Source organism: Chiloscyllium punctatum, chromosome 38 (assembly GCF_047496795.1).
Source record: "Chiloscyllium punctatum isolate Juve2018m chromosome 38, sChiPun1.3, whole genome shotgun sequence".
NCBI lineage: Eukaryota > Metazoa > Chordata > Chondrichthyes > Orectolobiformes > Hemiscylliidae > Chiloscyllium > Chiloscyllium punctatum.
Window position 1 is genome coordinate 68,539,783 of NC_092776.1, and position 20,131 is coordinate 68,559,913.

Sequence of the window (20,131 nt, forward strand, 5' to 3'; positions counted from 1 at the left end):
CTCTCACTCCTGCATGCAGCACTCCTCCCTCTGTGTGTGTGTGTCTTTTGCCTTTGTAATATCCCCATAGATTGTACAATGCTCCGGAGAATGCTGATTATGGAATGTTCCAGATAATATTCCAAATAATTCCCAGTTTCAGGGAAACGACCGTACCCTAGTGTGTAAAACATGAGATGAATGAACAGAGTGTTTTTAAAAAATCATTTGCAATTAAAATCCACAATGAGTCCATTCAGCCCTTCAAATGTGGTGTACCATTTAATAAGGTCGGGGGTGATCTGACCATGTCCTGAGCTTCACGTTGCATGAACTTTCAATCATTCAGCCCCCTGGATTCCTTCCTCTCTGGACATTAGATTCATTAGTCAAGTTCGTCATAGCTATATAAAGGTCCTTATTAAAGTGGCAGATCAGCCAGTATCTTGGTAATTCAAAAAGGGCTGCTATGTCTTTTAACAATCCTCTATTTTCTGGTGCGACATACCTTTTAAAAAGTCCAATGAGCTATGCTCCATGACGAGGTTACGACAACCCAATAGACCCAGGGGGGGGGGTTCAGACACCCAACACAACAGAACCTTTTTTTCTGAACACAGGGAGTGAGGGTGTTGAAGTATTTTTTTCACATGCAGATCTGAGTAAAGTAGACTGGGCAGGCCCAGTAAAAGGGAAAGCTGATCCATCTCCAAATTGGTCTCCAAGATCCTCTCCATCCCACCGAACATGCCGATCATATAACACTGGTGGAAGGTCAACACGCAATAAGTAAGAGTGCCCATAGTCATTCTGTATTTAAGACATACTCCCATCTTGAATTTTGAGACAGCATCTGGGGCCAGATAGACTGTATGAAGAATCTTCAACTACATGACAAAATTCTTCTTACAGATCTAAATCCTTCTTGCACTTTCACAAATATCCTCCCCTGTGTCCGAAGAGATCTGAACGCCCAACTCTCTTTGCAGACCTCAGAAAGGCACAAAGTCTCGTCTGAGGGGCCACGCTCCAACAAATGATCAAGGGTACTGACAGAGAGAGTGTTCATAGCACTCAGCACACTCTTCTATGTATCGGATCTGTACTGCTCAGTTAAAAGCGTGGTTCTTTTTTTGAATAACATCTCTGATCTGATAAAAAGAAAATGGAAGAGATCTCTACTCGATAGTTTATAGTTACGACTTATTTGAACAAAGGACATCCTTGCTTCTCCCTCAGATAAATCATCAAATCAAGATACACACCCGAGTTGCCCATAGTTTAAACATGGAATCCAGTATCCCCAGTCGGAAACACGGTACACCACGTTTTGGGATAAGAAATGAGGTTTGGCTGTATTGCCCTCGATCGGACACATTGTCCTCCCTTCTTTAAAATTATTGATATTCATTGGGAAATGGCAATACTCCGTAACTGTCCTCATTTTGTCTATGAGTAGCACTAATAAGGGAACGCTTTCCCTGAGAAGCTTCAATATCTAACCATATTGACGGGCAAGGCCTCACTAACATCGGGTAAAGAAGAGCTTAATTAATAGCTTTTAATATCCGAGAGAACTACTCCCCACAAACTGTGGGGTCGTTGTAATTGGGTTAACTTGATAAGGGGTCGCTTATGGTGACAAATCAAAGAGCTAAATCATCCATTAAGCGCCCTAAATGTCGGTCTGGGAAACATCAAAGAAAGCATTCACACGGGGATAACAAACAAGGGAGAGAATTCATTTTAATAAGAGCTGTCAGATCTAACAAGGATATTGGAATTGCCTCCCATCTTCGAAGGTCTTGTTTAATTTTGTCAAACTAATGGACAAATTCCACGTTAAATATAAGTTCAGAGATAGGATTAATGAATATACCTAAACAGAGAATATCCTCATATCCCCGGGACCATTGAAAAAAAAACAGCTTTCTCCATCGACATCAGGTAATTCCCCAATATCGCCCATAGACATGGCCTCCGGCTTTGTAAAATTACTGGTATAGCCAGAAAAGGCACCATTCGAACTGATGCATTGCATGAGGTGAGGTACCAAAACTGTGGGATTTAACAGACATCTGCCGACAATGTGACTTCTCCCCCACTTCTGGGGCAGATATGTTGGGGTCCCTGCAGATGGCCTTCAGCAGTGGCTCAATTACCAACGTAAACAACGCTGGCGAAAGGGGTCCACCTTGGAGTGACTCTAGGAATATTAATGTTATTGGATCGCACAATATTGGTGAGAAACGTGGCCAGAGGAACGCTTTCAAGGACCCTCACCCACTTGATAAAAACATTGCCTCGACCAAACCATTCTAACGTATAGAAGAGATACAACCGCTCAACCCAATCAAATGCCTTCTCTGCGTGTAAAGGCATTTTACTAATCACTAATACCTATATAATTTGTTCTGGACACGCTTGGACCATATTGAGTAATCTCATAATATTGTTAGAGTATCTGCAGCCCATTATAAGCTGGTGTGGTCCAGTTTGACAATGGAAGATACACATTTTCCAGCCGTAATGTAAGGGTTTCAAACAGGATTTTGAAATCAACATTTAAAAGTGAGATGGACTATAAGAAGCACAATCTTCCGAAGTCTTCGTAAGACTTGAACCTCTCTTAAGGATGATGGGAGGCAGTCGTGACTGTATGAGTGACTAACATGGTAAGCATGGGCCCTGACAATAGGTTTACAAATTCCTCATAAATTCAGTTGGAAATCCGTCAGGACCGTGCGCCTTTCCGCCCGGAAGCTGTTTTACACCCTCCAGTACTGACAATGGTGCATTAAGGCAAGACACTTATTTGGGGGTTACGCCTGGAACATCCAAGTTCTTGAAGAAAGAATCCATCTTAATCCACCTATCCTCAAAATGCTCAGACTGCAATAATTCGGATTAAAATCTCCGAAATGCTGCTTTAACCTTTATGGGTAAGGATTCTAGTACCTTCCCGAATTGAGGTAATGGCTTTGGGGTTCTCTTTTCCCTCGCAAGAGAGGCTAAATACTTGCCCGGCTTATCACCATGTTCAAACAGCCTTTGTTTTGCAAAAGTAAGTTCCTTCTTGGTTGTCTGTGTGAGCATAGAATTCATTGTAGACAGAATCGTTGTGATTCTCTGCAGCCTAGCCACCAGGGTCTATCACAGTATGCCCTCTCGGTTGCCTTCAACCGTGCCTGGAGGAAGCACCCTGGTCCAGCTTCTGCCGCATCCTAAGGAATAATTATTCATTTGGCATAAGCCTTAGCAATTTTCCACAGACAATTGAAGTCTCCTCCTACAATAATTAGCTGCGAAGAAAGATTACATTATTTGGAAAATGCGTCTATCAGGAACATAAGGCTGTGCGCCAGGGGGCAATAAACATTCAAAATACCGTTTCTTCCCCATATATGTTTGAAGATTATGATCCTCTCGTGGGTGCCTAATAAAATCTCGTAATTTAAATGGCAGATTCCTCCTGTCCAGTGTGGCTTCTCCCCTACGCCTAGTATTAAAAGACGAGAAATAAACCTGATCAAACCCACATTGCTGTAATGTCAAATGTTCCTTGTCATCAATGTGCATCTCCCTCAATAGGACAATATACACCCTCTCCTTGTTAAGGCTAGAAACTACCTTTTTCCTCTTAACTGCCTCCCCTTAATGCTGCAGATACACCATTTAAGCATGACATTGGCCATAACACATTGGAACAACATTTGAACTCCAGAGATGAAGAACTCGAATTACAAATCTCTCAGCATAAATGAAAAAAGACTCATTGAGCCTAAAAAATAACTAACTGAAGCTACTACAACTAACAAGCTCTCAAAACGTTCCACAACTAAATACATACAAAAAAAGATACAAAGTGCCAATGGTACTCAGGAGGGGCATTTACGCCCCCCCCCCCCCCCCCCGCCCACTGGGGACATTTGCACGTCACAAATCTTTATCTTCTGCCTCATTATCAATACTGCATCCAGGGCAATTAATCACAAAAATCAGGATTGAATTGCGCTAAGGTAGGCATTCAGTCATCAGGATCACCTTCATAACTCCCTCCAGCTTGAGCCGAACCCTCCACACAAACTAAGCAAGAGAAAACGAGTAGTAATATTAATGAAGTTAAAAGTGTGTACTCTACCCATCCCCGACTATAATTCAACACTACTTAATACCAGAAAGATTAAACAAACTTTCTTAAAAACGAGAGAAACATGATTATCGATATCCACTATAGCATCCAGCCTGCTTTATAGTGTCCACAACGTTTTCGCGTCCGCTGGAACGTCAATGGATCTATTGAAAGATCCACCAGTGTGTTGATCGATTGAAAGCATACGGAGCACCGCTGCGTTCATTACGGATAATTGAATCTGAAGTTCCCTTCGTCTTCTCTTGATATCATCAAATGATTTTCCTTTCTGAATCACTGCCGCTGAAAAGACCTGGAAGAACATAATCCTGGAGCCCTCGTCAGATCTTTTCCCTGTGTTCTGGAAGCTTTCATAAGTCTTTGATTGTCTCTGAAACTACGTAATCGCACAAGGGCAGGTTGAGGGCGTTAGTCTGAGTCTGACCTGCGCTCCGGAACCCGATGAACTGTCTCACTCTTGACCCGGCCGTGTTCACCTTCGAAGTGAAGGAACACAGCAGCCACTTCTAGAAAAAACTCACTGGTTGTACACCTTATGTCTCCAGCAGACCAATGATGTGAACATTCTTCATTCTGCCCCTGTTTTCGAGGTCGTCACCTTATTCAGTTAAGGTACGTACCTGTTTTTCAAGGGCGAGGATTCGCTCCTCAGAGGAATCGATCACAGACTCTGCCGCTGCAGTTTGACGCTCAACATCATCCGTTCTGTTTCCAAGGCTTTCAAGTTGCTGCTCATGTTTTTGGAGCACGGCTGAGCATGGTTCGAGCCTCCTGCTGAACTTTTCTTCAATCATGCCTTCAATCATTTCACATAACTTGATAGATTCGGTGACCAAGGCCTGGTGAGTAACTGGGTCCATGAAACGAGCAGAGGCGGTTGCAAGTGCGGCCACAGGCATGCTGAAAGCTTCTGACGGGTGCCCTGCGTATTGGGACTTAATCTATCCTTTCCCGTGTTTGGTCATTTCCGCTTGACAAAATGGCATTAGGAAGGATTCTATAGCTCTTTTAGTGTTAACTTTTAAGTAAATGACTGTGGTGGGGTGGAATTGAGCATTATTGTGATGCAGAGCTTAGCAAAGCGGACCTTTCAGATCGCTGCCATCTTGTTTCGCCGTTAAAACTTTATCGATGTTATCCATTTCGATTAATTCCTGGATATTCTGGAGCCGTGTCATTCAGTATCACTGTCTACAGTTTCCCCAACACAGCACATTGCTGCCAATTCCTCGATAAGCCTTGATTCCTTTCTGATTCGTGAACCTTGCCTCAAACATATTCACTGTCTCTGTCTCGAATGGTCTGCAGGGAAGAGTGTTCCAAAGACTCACTACACCCTGAGAAAACAAAAATAAACCGACTCATCGGTGTGTGAGATTAGTTTTATTTCTTCATTCTTATCTGAGAAAGGACAGAGTAACACTGGAATCAGTTCAGAGGTGCTTCACTTCATTTATTCCATGCATGAAGGGGCTGATATTATGGAGACTTTAACAGGTTACCCTTGGAATGAGAGCTGATCTTATTTAAATATACAAAGCCTTGAGGCGAGTGGATCAGGTATATACCGACTGGGAGTTGAAAAGCACAAACTTGATGCCGTTGTCATTGAACCTCTACAGTGTGGAAGCAGGACATTCGCCCCAACTCACTGAACAGTATCCGATCCAGACCTGTCCCCCGAGTCTATCCATGTAACCCTGCAAATTCCCATGATTAACCCACTTAACCTACACATTCTCGTTAATTTAGCATGGCCAATCAAACTAAGCTGCACATCTTTGAACTGTGGGAGGAAACTGGAGTACTGGAAAGAAACCCACACAGACACGGGAAGAATGCTCAAACTCCACATAGAGTGTCAGATGAGGTTGGAATTAAGCTCAGCTTCTTGTTGGTATGAGCCAGCAGTACTAACCACAAATCACACATGCTGCTCCATTAGCCCTATTAGTTTTCTGCGGCTGACGAAAGAAATCTGCCTGACTTGTTCCTATCACTAAACCTGACCCAGTCTGATACATTTGTCATCGGTCATATCACCAACCGGGTTACATTTAAAATTTGTTGTGAGCAGTGCAGGAGTGGGACTAGAAAGAGAAACAATGTCACCTCCAACCTCAGTCAGAACCAGAGTGAGGAAAAATTCACAAAGTGAGCAGTGCAGGAGTGGGACGAGAAAAAGAAACAGTTTCACCCTCCAACCTCAGTCAGAACCGGAGTGAAAAAAATTCACAAAGTGGGATTTCATTCAAGTGTGAATTCTCTTTCCCAGACGTTTGGGATGACTGAATCTTAATATTAATATTATATAATATGATATTATCTTTATATGGCTTTGCTTGATTTTCCATCGACAGATGAAACAGGGATAATGGTGCATGGAGAGAAAAGTGCAGCTGGGAGCACAATGAGATGAGCCAAGACCTTATTTTCTGGTAGAGTAGTGTCAAAGGGCCGATTGGCGAACTCGTGTCCCTCAGCCCTATGTTCTGATGTTCGATCCAGCCCTTCGGACCTGCTACACACAGGCAGATCGAGGCCACGCCGATGGTTCGGTGTAGTTTGGGAAATGCACTTGGAAATTCCAGGCTTGGTCAGGAAGTGACACCCAGCCGCAATCCCTTTTTCCAGGCTTCTCCACTCTGTAACTTCTGCTCTGGAATTGCTCTGAATACAGCCCCCATATCCCATCCAGGGTTAACTCAAGCAAATTTTCTCCTCTCATGAATGCAACATTTTACAACACGACGTCTAGGAAAATGACCAATTACTTTCCAAGAGCAAAACATAAAAACTTAAGATGTAGGAACATGAGTCGGCTATTCGGCCCCTGAAGCCTGAACTCTCATTCAAATAGAACATTGCTGATGTACTTTCGGGCTCAACTCCATTTTCCTAACCAATTCCTTGTTTCTCTCCACAACTCTCTGGGTTCGGGAATTCCAGACGTTCACTACCTTCTGAGAGAGTACATCATTTATCACATCAGATTGGAATCGACGTTCCTTATTCGGTATCTACCGCCTCGAGTTCGAGACTCGGGGGAAACACCTTCTCAGCAACTACCTTGTCAAGCCCCATCCGTATCTTGCACATTTCAGTAATATCACCCTAATTCATTTCAACCACAATGAATAATCGCCTCACCATTTTAGATGTATTCAATAATTCAACTCTTCCATCCCAGGAAGCAGCCTCATGAATCAACCTAGTTACTTGCTGCATCAGCGTGCTGACGTTATGATTTATACATATGAACACTCCAATCCCTTTGTACTGCTCCTTTGTCGGGAGTCTTCTTCATTAAATAGCAGCCTGCACTTTGGTTCTCAGCGTCATCCACAAACTCGGATGTATGTTGCACTCAGCTGCCGCAGTCAGGCTATCAGTATAGATTGTAAATAACTGATGCCATCGGCCTGATATTTGTGGTAATCCAACAGATACGTCTTTATCATAAAGATCCATTAATCCTGACTCTCAGATTTCTATGTGTTTAGCAACTATCATCCCATGCAAACATTTTATTCATCATACTACGAACCTCTGTCTTGTGTCAGAACGTTTATTTTGTGATACCTTGTGAAAAATCTCAGGAAAGCCTCATGTTGACCAGTTCCCTTTATCAAATCTGCTTGTCACTTTCCCAGGGATTCCTGATGAAGGGATTCCTGCTCATTGGATGCTGCCTGATATGCTGTGCTTTTCCATCATGACTCTAATCTTGACATACTCAGGGATCTCAAAAAAATAATTTGTCTGATTTTATAGGACAAAAATAGTTTCCCCTTCACAAAAACATGCCAACCCTGCATTAAGGATTTCTAAGTGCCCTGCAATTCCTTCCTGAATAATAGGCTCAAGCAGATTCCCAGGAATAATGGTTAAGCTAAATTGTTCCTGCATTCTGTCTCAATCCTTTCTTGAAGACAGGTGCCACATTGGAGGTTCTCCAGTTTCACTGGAACAGTCCTGTAAGCCAGAGAGTTATGGAATATTTCATACAGTGCCGCTAGTCATTCTGTAGCCACTTCTTCGAAAAGTAACTATGAATTACTGCTGACCTGCGTACCCTTATTCTTATCTTTTAAATAAAAACCGTGTTCCTTTTGTTCGAGACAGTTCAAGAACATCCCTCCTATTACAATTTCGTTTATACCATTGACATGCTTACAGGAGTTTCCCCATGAAGAGTGATTTAAAATACTAGAGTAAATTATCTGCCTGTTCTCCAGTCACATCCTCCTAATGGCCTCAATGTACTTTCCTCACTTCACTTCTGCTTCAGCTCACTCACACATCTTCAAGCTAACATCCCCCTGGCAATGTGGAAAATTGCTCAAACATGTCTCGTCTCCTAATAGGTGAATAATTACATTCTGACTATTTCACACCCCCTCAGTCCCTTCACGATAATCAATTGGTGGGAGTTTTGTTTGACAGAGCTGTCAAGCAGCACAGAAAAAAAAAAAAACACTCAGTGTGGTTTCTGATAGGTTCTTATCTGGAGATGGTGCTGTTGTGGAAATGTCACTGGATTGCTAATACAATACAGGATAATGCTCTGGCAACTGGTGGAAGTTAAAATCAATTAATACGATATCAAGATCTAGAATCTGGTGATGGTAATAGTGGCCTTGCATCCAATGGTGATTGTAAACATCGATCTCCTTGCCCAATGTACTTTCAGGAAGTGAATCTCCCGTGCTTTCCTGATCTGGCCTAAAAGTGACTCCAGACACACAGAGATGTGATACATTCTTCAATGATCCCTGAAATGGCCAAGCAAGACACTCAATTGTATCAAACTGCTCCGAGGTCTTAAAGGATAAAACCAGAGAGAATACGCAGCACCAGCCTCGATATCAGAAAAGGGAACGGGAATTACCGTCCTGTTGATCCTGCAGAGACCTGCTTCCTAACATCTGAGAGTTTCTAACAAGATTTACAGAGCTTTCCCACAAACTGCACGGAAACATCGGGAAAGGAGTAGGTCATTCAACACATTGAGCTTTCCCCATTCTAGTTCATGGAGAAAATCTCCTCAATGCAGTTTTCCTGACACAGTGTTCATATCCATTAATATGTTTAAACATTGTGAAATATAAAATAAGAACTGTTGTAATCTCTTCGGTCCATCAATCTTGCTCCTCGATTCAATATACAGGCAGTTCTTTGATAACGTGTGTTTATTGAACTGATTTGACTGCAATGCGATTCGTGAATTGCGCACCTTTTATCTGTGAAGTGAACTCACGTTCACAGTGACGCGATTCCTTGCCAGCTGAACAATAAAACCCAGCCTCAGGATCCTCAGTCTGCAAAATTCACCCTCTGAGTGTTCAGCTAAAACAGGAATGCAATTCCCTCTGCAAGCCTTAAACCTGTGCCTGAAATGGGGAATTGTTCTCTGCAATTAGAGGGAACTTTATTTCAAACCAGGAGGAGAACCTTGAGGAGAACTGGAATTCCGTGTTGGCATCACGTGGGCAGTCAGCCCTGTGCGCTTACGGGTGAAGTGCTTGGTGAAATATACAGTGATGTACCCAGAAACTGCATTGTGAAAGTATGACATTTACAGCACTATTTCATTACAATATATGAGTTAAGGTTTAATTAGACTGCGCTAGTGTGTGTGTGAGACTAACTTTAATGTTTGGTTTTTACTGATATTTTGCAGTTCGCCCATTGTTCCCTTTTCGCCATAGACCACATCATTAATTTTGCATGATTTTCTGCAACACAGTGATGCACAGGAACACAGCAACCACGTTATTGGAGAACACCCTGTAATGATATTTGATCCTCTATCTTCATACCATACCCTGCTCTCTCCCTATCCCTTTAGTTTCCAGAAATCCTTATGTATATTCAGTGCCTTGGTTTCCACAGCCTGATCGGGGAGATAATTCCCCAGGTTCACCAATCTCTGAGTGCAGACATTCATTCTCATCTCAATGCAGAGTGGCCTGTCTGTACATAATAATGTGGCCCCTTGTTTTAATGTCCCAGCCAGGGGAATTGCCACCCCTGCTGTCAATTTGTCTCGCCCTAACAGCGTTTTATATATTTTACTGAACTCTCCACTCATTTTCCTAAAGCCCATGGAATACAAACACAGCCGCACCCGATTCTGCTCCCACAATAAGACTATCATCCATGAGATCAGTCTGGTCATCTTCGCTGCTCTCCATCAATGTCAGATTTGTCCTTTATTAGGTAACGAGATCAAAACTGTACATAATACTGCACAGTGTACGGGACAAGGTCTCACCAAGGCCCTGCTCAGCTGCAGTAAAACACCCTGACTCCTGTATTCAAATCTCCCTGAAATGAAGGTGAATACACGATTTATCTGCCTATCTGCTTTCTGCTCCTGCAATATTGCTTTCACTGTCTGGTGTACATGGAAATCCAGATCCTTTTCAATTTTTCAGCTCCCTACTTGTTGTGTCTGTGTACACTGATCAGCGTCCCAATGTCATTCCCAGTATTGAGTTCTCGATTCAGATCTCATTGCCCTCCACTGACCTCGGAGGGCTGCACAGAAGGAAACAAAAATGCAGCTTAAGTTCCTTTATGGATCAACATTTTCGAACCAATCCCTTTTCAAATGATAGGCTCCCGTTCTATTTTTCCCATCAAAGGTCGCAATATCACATATCCCACATCCCCCGCCGTTTCTCTACATCTGCCACGTATTTACCCAGACACTCCACTTGTCTCAATCACATTGGAGCATTTTGACATCCTGCTTACCCATTCACAATCCGATATTGTATAGTGGCATCAGCAAACTTGGAAATATTGCATTTGATCCACTCGATCAAATATATGATGTGTGATTGGAATAGCTGGGGCCTGAACCCCCATCCTTGCTATATTTTCCAAGCCTTCCATTCAAAAAAACACATTGTTTTATTCCTACTCACTCACTGGTTCCTGCCAGTTCTCCCATTCTAAAACCATATTAGTCCCAGTTCCAAGGGATTCGAATTTGCATAATAGGCTTGGGGCTTTATCAAAAATCTTTCTGAAAATGCAATCGTATTGCATTGATTGTTTCTCCATGATTATGCTAAACGTCACTTCCTCAAATATGATTCCCATTTGATAAGTCGCTGTTGACTTTGTCTGTGCTCATTACTTTCAGTTCCAATACATGCCCTAAAACTATTCAGTTGCTAATTGCTTTCAATTCCCTTTTTCTCAACGGACTAATGTTCGTTAGTATTGTTGGGACGTTTTCTTTTTTGTTTTGTTTTCTTCTGTGACGATATAACTGAAGTATTAGCTCCATAGTTCTGCCTTTTCCCTGCCCTCAATTATCTGTCATCAGACTGCAAGAAAACACCTTGTTTCCCTTAATTTTGCGATTGACATACTTTCAGAAGATTTTACAAGTTCAATCTTAAGTCCCTTGTTAATATACTCTTCAGAAAACCATCAATTCCTCTCTTAAGCTACTCAATGTTTGACTTTCCACAGCCATGCAAACACGGAAACACAGACTTTGTACCATCAGAAATACAGAACGATCTACATTAGTTCCACTTTCCGACACAAGACCACAGCTGTGAATCTTATGGCATTTCTCGTGCACAGCCGTGTATTTTCCCATGGTTGTGAAGTAACCATGAAGATTCCTCTCTCAGGAAGTGCATTCCCACTCCCAACACCCTCTGGGTGAAGAACAATCCTCAATTCATCTCCAAATCCCAAACCTTTCACTTTAAAATGTGCTCCTTTGTTCTTCGCCCTTTTCCAAAAAAGAACAGCTGCTGTCTATCCACCCTGTCCATGCCCCTCGTAATCCTATCCTTCTGAATCTCGGCCCACTCAGCCTTCTCTCCTCCAAACTAAACAACCCGAGCTTATCCACCCTCTCCCCAGAGCTGATATGACCCATCCCAGGGAACATCCCGGTGAATCTCCTCTGAGACCTCTCTACAACAATCACATCCTTCCTGTCATGTGGCTCACAGAACTACAATCAATATTTCATCATGGCCAAACCAAAGTTCTGCCTAGCTCTTATAATTTATGCCTTGATGAATAAAGGTTATATCTACGGTCCCCAATGCTTTCTCAAATTGTGCATTAAGTTGTTTAGTCACATTCAGGGATGTATTGAGAAGCACCCTCTGAGCTTCCTTGTGTGTTGCCTTTCATTGAGTACTCCCCTGTCCAGTTCCTTTTTCCAAAGGGTATCACCTCATATTTATCAGGGGTACATTGCATCTGCCATTGACCTGCTCTGTTCGCCGAGCTGGGAATTTGTCTTGCAAACGTTTCGTCCCCTGTCTAGGTGACATCCTCAGTGCTTGGGAGCCTCCTGTGAAGCGCCTCTGTGCTGGTTCCTCCGGCATTTAGAGTGGCCTGTCTCTGCCACTTCCGGTTGTCAGTTCGAGCTGTCCGCTGTAGTTTCCGGTATATTGGGTCCAGGTCGATGTGTTTGTTGATAGAGTCTGTGGATGAGTGCCATGCCTCGAGGAAATCCCTAACGGTTCTCTGTTTGGCTTGCCCTATAATGGTAGTGTTGTCCCAGTCGAATTCATGTTGCTTGTCGTCTGTGTGTGTGGCTACTAAGGATAGCTGGTCGTGTCATTTCGTGGCTAGTTGGTGTTCGTGTATACGGATCGTTAACTATCTTCCCGTTTGTCCAATGTAATGTTTTGTGCAGTCCTTGCATGGGATTTTGTACACTACATTAGTTTTGCTCATGTTGGGTATTGGGTCCTTTGTTCTGGTGAGTTGTTGTCTGAGCGTGGCTGTTGGTTTGTGTGCTGTTATGAGTCCTAGTGGTCGCAGTAGTCTGGCTGTAAGTTCAGAAATGCTCCTGATGTATGGCAGTGTGGCTAGTTCTTTGGGTTGTGGCATGTCCTCGTTCCGTTGTCTCTCCTTTCGGCATCTGTTGATGAAATTGCGAGGGTATCCGTTTTGGATGAATACTTTGTATAGGTGTTCCTCTTCCTCTTTTTGTAGTTCTGGTGTGCTGCAGTGTGTTGTGGCCCTTTTGAATAGTGTCCTGATGCAACTTCGTTTGTGTGTGTTGGGGTGGTTGCTTTCATAGTTTACGACTTGGTCTGTGTGTGTGGCTTTCCTGTAAACCTTTGTGGTGAATTCTCCGTTCGGTGTTCTCTGTGCCATCACGTCTGGGAATGGGAGTTGGTTGTCCTTTTCTTCCACTCTAGTGAATCGGGTTCCTGTGAGTGTGGCGTTGATGATCTGGTGTGTGTTCTCTATTTCTGTGTTTTTAATTATTACAAAGGTGTCATCCACGTATCTGACCCAGAGTTTGGGTTGAAGTTGTGGTAAGACTGTTTGTTCTAACCTTTGCATTACTGCTTCTGCTTTGAGTCCAGAGATCGGTGAGACCATGGGTGTTCCGTTGATTTGTGCTGGGAATTTGTCTTGCATACGTTTCCCAAGACAAATTCCCAGCTCGGCGAACAGAACCAGAACAAGGAGCACCCGAGCTACAAATCTTCTCCCAAACATTGACCTGCCCATCAGACCATTCCATCTGTATCTTTCTGTAACATACGGCCTTCCTCCTCACTGCCAACCATCCAGACAACCTTTGCATCAAACACAAACGTAGTTTTCACACTCCCGCCACCCCCGTCTATATTCACAGCTGCATCATATATGAATACCAAAAATAATAAGGTTAAAGATGACACAACACCAGGTTTTAGTCCAACAGGTCTATTCGGAGGCACTAGCTTCGAAGCGCTGCTTCTTCATCAGGTGGTTGTGCACTTCGAAATCTCGTGCCTCTGAATAAGCTTGCTGGACTATAACCTAGTGTTATGTGATTTTTAGGTTTGCCGTACCCAGTCCAACACCAACACCTCCGAATCACAAATAATAAGGGACACAGCACTGATGCCTGTGATTCACCATTGGACACCGGTCTCCAATCACACTAACAGCCTTCAACCACTGCCCTCTGTCTCCGAACACGAAATTGTTTTGGATGTAACTTGGCAAGTCACGAATGAATCCTACCAGTTCCCTTGTTATTCTTTTCCACTTGACACACTTGCAGAATATCTGGGGGCTCTTCCTAATCTTGCCCTACCGGCAGGTTTCAATGCCGCTGTTTTAGGCAGTTCTCACCGAGTGAAAAATTTCCTCATTATTGCGGTCTTAAGTGGTCTGTCTCTTAACCTGCAATTATTTGCCTTGAAAATTGATTAGACAGGGAAACGTTCTGTTTATTTCCAACTTGTCATATGTTTTGCGAATTTTCTAAATTTCATTGTGACCCACCTCTCATCCTTTGAAACTCTGGAGAACGCAGGCCCAGTATCCTCATCAGGCAATCTGCCATCTGAGGGATTAATCTGGACAATGGCCATTGCACTTTATTTGTGGTCAGTACATTCATTCTCAGATTGGGTCACCAACACTTTTCACAATGGATGCAGGTTTGCTCGCTGAGCTGGAAGGTTCATTTCCAGATGTTTAGTTATCTTACTAGGTCACATCTTCAGTGGACCTCATGCGATACAATGCTGAAAATTAATGCTTTCTATTTATATGGTGGGCTTCTTTGGATTGGTGATGCCGTGGTGATGCTATTTCCTGTGCTGAAGTCACTTCCTATTCCTTTTCTCAGAGTGTGGTTGATGGGGTCTAAAAGCTAATAGCACATCGAGTTAGACGTCTGTCAGAAATACATACGGATTTTCTGCATTGCTGCTGTTAATTCCTAAATATCAAATATCACACACTGCATAACAGATTCCAACAGTTTCGCTGCAGATGTCAAGTTAATTGTTCGGCAGCTCTCCAAACTATGTCTTCTTCCCTTTATCGATGCTTGGATTCCTTTCTTTAATCTACAGTGCTTGGACCACGTTTACTAACTTCCATTTATCCGCAATGGCGTGAGCCTCTGCAGAATGCACAGGAAAATCAAACACAGTCATCGAGAGTGCAATTAATACTTCCATTACTGATTTATTTCTGATATTTTAATATGAAGACATCAGGTTTGTCAGACTCAGCCATGTTCAATCCAGTTACATTCTCAAATATCACCTTGTTACTGATATAAATTTACTTTATGTCTTCAGTTGCACAAGCCCGACAATATCACTGGTTATTACTGGGTGATTTTGTGGATATTCCTCCATGAAGACAGATGCAAAGTAACTCGTTATTTTCTTCGCCATTTCCCTGTTCTTCGCAATAAACTTTCCTCTCCCGATTACAAATTTCCATAGTTGAACTTGTTTTTATTTTGTTTCCTTTGAAATACAGATCATAGATTTATGCAGCGTTTTTGTTCCTGTTTGTTAGCAATCATGAACTGCTTTTGATTTCCATATCAGTTTCATGAGCCTTGTTTCTGGATCGTGAATTTCTGAGAATTCACAGGTTTCTACAATGACTGAAATTCTTCTGAACCCACTTCCTATGATTACGACATTTTCTAATTTGATATGTTAAACATCATTGTGTCACTTTCCCTTTCATTGGTGTTCATACCTGAAATAAATAGACGCATTTTTCAGACTTTTCAGTATTTCTATAACCCTCCTGGTCGTGACCAGATATATTCAGGAACACTGCAGGAGGGCAGAGAAGGAATTTCGGGAGCCCTGGCTGATATTTTTGCATCATCGCTGGCCAACGGGCGATGTCCCGGAGGACTGGAGGGTAGCGAATGTTGTGCCCTTACTCAAGAAGATCTAAAAATAAAAACCTGGGAACTATAGACCACTAAACCTAAAATTTGTATTTGGTACCTTACTTTAAAAGATTCTGAGAGATAAGGTATACATGCACTTGGAAAGACAGGGTTTGATTAGGAGCAAGATCAGATTGGTGCTAGAAAATCACAGCAGGTCAACAGCATCCGAGGAACAGGCAAATCAATGGTTTGGGCATAAGCCCATCAGCAAAGTCAGCATGGCTTTGCGCATCGGAGACCATAGCTCACAAATTTGTTCGAATTCTTTGATGAAGTGACCAGCAACGTTCAGGATGGCAGTGTGGTATACGTAGTCTATATGGATTCCAGTAAGGCCTTCAATAAAGTTCCACATGGTGCGCTGCTCTGGAAGGTTGGATCGCATGAAATTGAGGAGGACTTGCCAAATTAGATATAAAATTGGTTTGATGGTAGGAAGATAAGGGGAATAGTGGAAGGATGCTTGTGAGACTGGAGGCCTGGGACTAATGGAATGCTTCGGGGTCGGTGATCGGACCACTACATATTACATATATCTATAATTTAGATAAGAATGTACTGGCATGATTTGTAAGTTTGAATATGACAATAAAATAGGCGGTATCATGGAGACTGAGTAAGGTTATCAGAAATTTCAGAACTTACAGCGGGACCTTGATCAGCTGGGGAAGTGAGCCGAGAAGTGGTAGATGGATTTTATTGTAGTTCAGTGCAAGTTCTTGCACTTTAGAAACTCAAGTCAATATCGGAGTTTTGTGGTGAATGGCTGGGTCTTAACGCGTGTAGTGGTACACAGAGACGTCGGAATTCAAGTGCATGGTTCTCTGAAAGTTGATTCAGAGGTAGACAGGGCAGTGAAGAAGTCTTTTGGCACACTGGCATTCATCAGTGAGGGCACTGAGTATTGAATTTGGGGAACTATATTACAGTTATACAGGACGCTGATAGGGCCATACTTATAGCGTTATGTTCAGTTGTGTTCACTTTGCTATAGGAATGATGATATTAAACTGTAAAGAGTGCAGAAGAAATTTACAAGGATGCTACCAAGGGTCTGAATTAGAGGGAGAGGTTGGAAAAACAAGGACCTTTTACTTTAGCGTGTATGAGTCTGAGTGGGGAATCTTATTGAAGGGTATAAGATCATGATAGGCATGGATAGAATGAATGCACTCAGTCTTTACTTCCCAGGGCTGGACAATCACGGACTAGAGTGCATCAGTTTAAGGTCAGAGGGGTAAGAATAAAAGGGCACCTGAGGAGCAACGGTTTTGCACACAGGGGCTGGTACGCATATGGAATAAGCTGCCAGCAGTAGTCGTTAAGGTGGGGGGACATTCACAACATTTAAATGAATTTGGACAAATACAGGATAGGAAAGGATTAGAAGGATATGGGGCAATGGCAGGGAAATGGGGTTAGTGTGAATGGACATTTTGGTCGCAATGGATCAGATTGAGCCAAAGGGCCTGTCTCCATGCCGTAGGACTCTATGACTCTAATAACCATTGCTTATCTCCCACTGAATGTTATCTTGTACTTTTCCAATTCACTGGAACAAACTTGACCCTCTTGGATCCATGCTTCCATCATGTTTGACCAGAATGTACAAACGTTCTATGTTGTCTGCAGACGCCGTGTAAAATACAACATATTAATGCCACTACTCCTCCAAAGATGCTTCAGAGCAAAGTTATTGATTCGTCTCCCTGACCACACAACACCTAATGTGAAAAAAACTGCTCTCTAATTTGGTAATACATAATCTTCAATCAACCTGATATATATTTAGTTTTTAGTTTTCACAGCATGAGCAGTCACTCAGTTGGCGCAGTTGGGATGCAACTTGAGACCATCCCATAAGACTGCAGTATCCATGATACTTGCATGTCTAATTTTCAGAGCACATAATGCTCAGATTTTCTGCGACTGTTTAAGTTTCGATACATAATATACCAAAGTTTGCTTCTCCTTGTTATTTGCAAGCTCCACCTAAACTGAATCTGAGGGACATGGTCTGTGGCGTTATTAGTGATAGACTTGGACAAGACATTCCGGAAGGGTCACCTTGATGCTGTGATGATCTGAAGAAATACTCAACAATACAGGAAAAGCGTCAATAACATTCCCCGCTCTGCTAGGATAAGGGTCACTGTATTCTATCTGCTCCTTCAGACTCCCTGACTATCTGTGAATTCAGCAACGTTCTTCATCACTTTCTCTGTCACCTACGCAATACACCCCACATTAATAATACGAAATAGATTTACAACTGTCAACTGGCTTATTCCGGACACGTCACCATTATCCCCAGACCCACTCCACCAGCACTAACAGCAGGGTCACCCATTCCCAATCTCCCTCCCCCCCTTTCTCCTGTTCGAGGAGAAACTTCCTGGAATGGGACAGAAAGGGCCAAGCCGAGTCGTGGAGTGCCTGATATCTGTTCCCTCACACCCCTTTCCCCCATCATGTGGGGAGGACACTGGCATGAGCCAGACAGGAACAAGATGGCACATGTGGAGATTCTGAAACATCCGCTTCCCATCAACCGAGTAAAGAGCAACGTTCAGTTCTCACTTTAAACCCACTGTCAGTTCCAACGTAAGTCCTTTCACTCCCAAACAAAAACAGATACCTCACTGCACAGAGATGCAGACACAGAATTGCACAGACATATTGAAACACCCCAACGTCTAATATGCAGAACACATATAAGGAGTTAGGCAGACGCACACATTGCAACACACAGAGACAAATACAGTTGCACACAAATCGACACAAGCACAGATCGAAACACATAGGCTGATGCACAGACACACAGGTGTAAACACACAAAAACACAGAAAACAAGCATATGGACACACGCATACATATGGACGTACACGCATACAAAGAACATAGAACATAGAACAATACAGCACAGAACAGGCACTTCGGCCCACGATGTTGTGCCGAACATTTTTCCTAGCTTAAACACCAATCCATGTACCTATCCAATTGCCACTTAAAGGTCACCAATGATTCTGACTCTGCAACTCCCACAGGCAGCGCATTCCATGCCCCCACCACTCTCTGGGTAAAGAACCTACCCCTGACATCCCCCCTATACCTTCCACCCATCACCTTAAATTTATGCCCCGTTGCAGCACTCTGTTGTACCCGGGGAAAGGTCTCTGACTGTCCACTCTATCTATTCCCCTGATCATGTTGTAAACCTCTATCAAGTCACCACTCATCCTTCGCCATTCCAATGAGAAAAGGCCTAGTACTCTCAACCTATCCTCGTACGACCTTTTCTCCATTCCAGACAACATCCTGCTGAAATTCCTCTGCACCCTCTCCAAAGCTTCCATATCTTTCCTAAAGTGAGGCGATCAGAACGGCACATAGTACTCCAAATGTGGCCTTACCACGGTCCTGTACAGCTGCAACATCACCTCACGACTCTTGAATTCAATCCCTCTGCTAATGAACGCTAATACAACATAGGCCTTCTTACAAGCTCTATTCACCTGAGTGGCAACTTTCAAAGAGCTATGAACATAGACCCCAAGATCCCTCTGGTCCTCCACCTTACTAAGAACCCTACCGTTAAACCTGTATTCCGCATTCTTATTTGTCCTTCCAAAATGGACAAATTCACACTTGACAGGTTTGAACTCCATCTGCCACTACTCAGCCCAGCTCTGCATCGTATCTGAGTCCCTTTGCAGCCGACAACAGCCCTCCTCACTATCCACAACTCCACGAATCTTCGTATCGTCTGCAAATTTAATGACCCACCCTTCGACTCCCTCTTCCAAGTCATGAATAAAAATTACGAACAGCAGTTGATCCAGAACTGATCCCTGCGGAACTCCACTTGTAACTGGGCTCCAGGCTGAATATTTACCATCTACCACAACTCTCTGACTTCGACCGGTTAACCAGTTCTCTATCCAATTTGCCAAACTTCCCACTATCCCATGCCTCCTGATTATCCGCATAAGCCTACCATGGGGAACCTTATCAAATGCCTTACTAAAATCCATGTACACTACATCCACTGCTCTATCCTCATCCACCTGCTTGGTCACCTCCTCAAAGAATTCAATAAGACTTGTAAGGCAAGACCTACTCCACACAAATCCGTGCTGGCTGTCCCCAATCAAGCAGTGTCTTTCCAGATACTCATAAAATCCTATCCCTCAGTACTCTTTCCATTACTTTGCCTACCACTGAAGTAAGACTAACTGGCCTGTAATTCCCGGGGTTATCCCTATTCCCTTTTTTGAACACGGGCACAA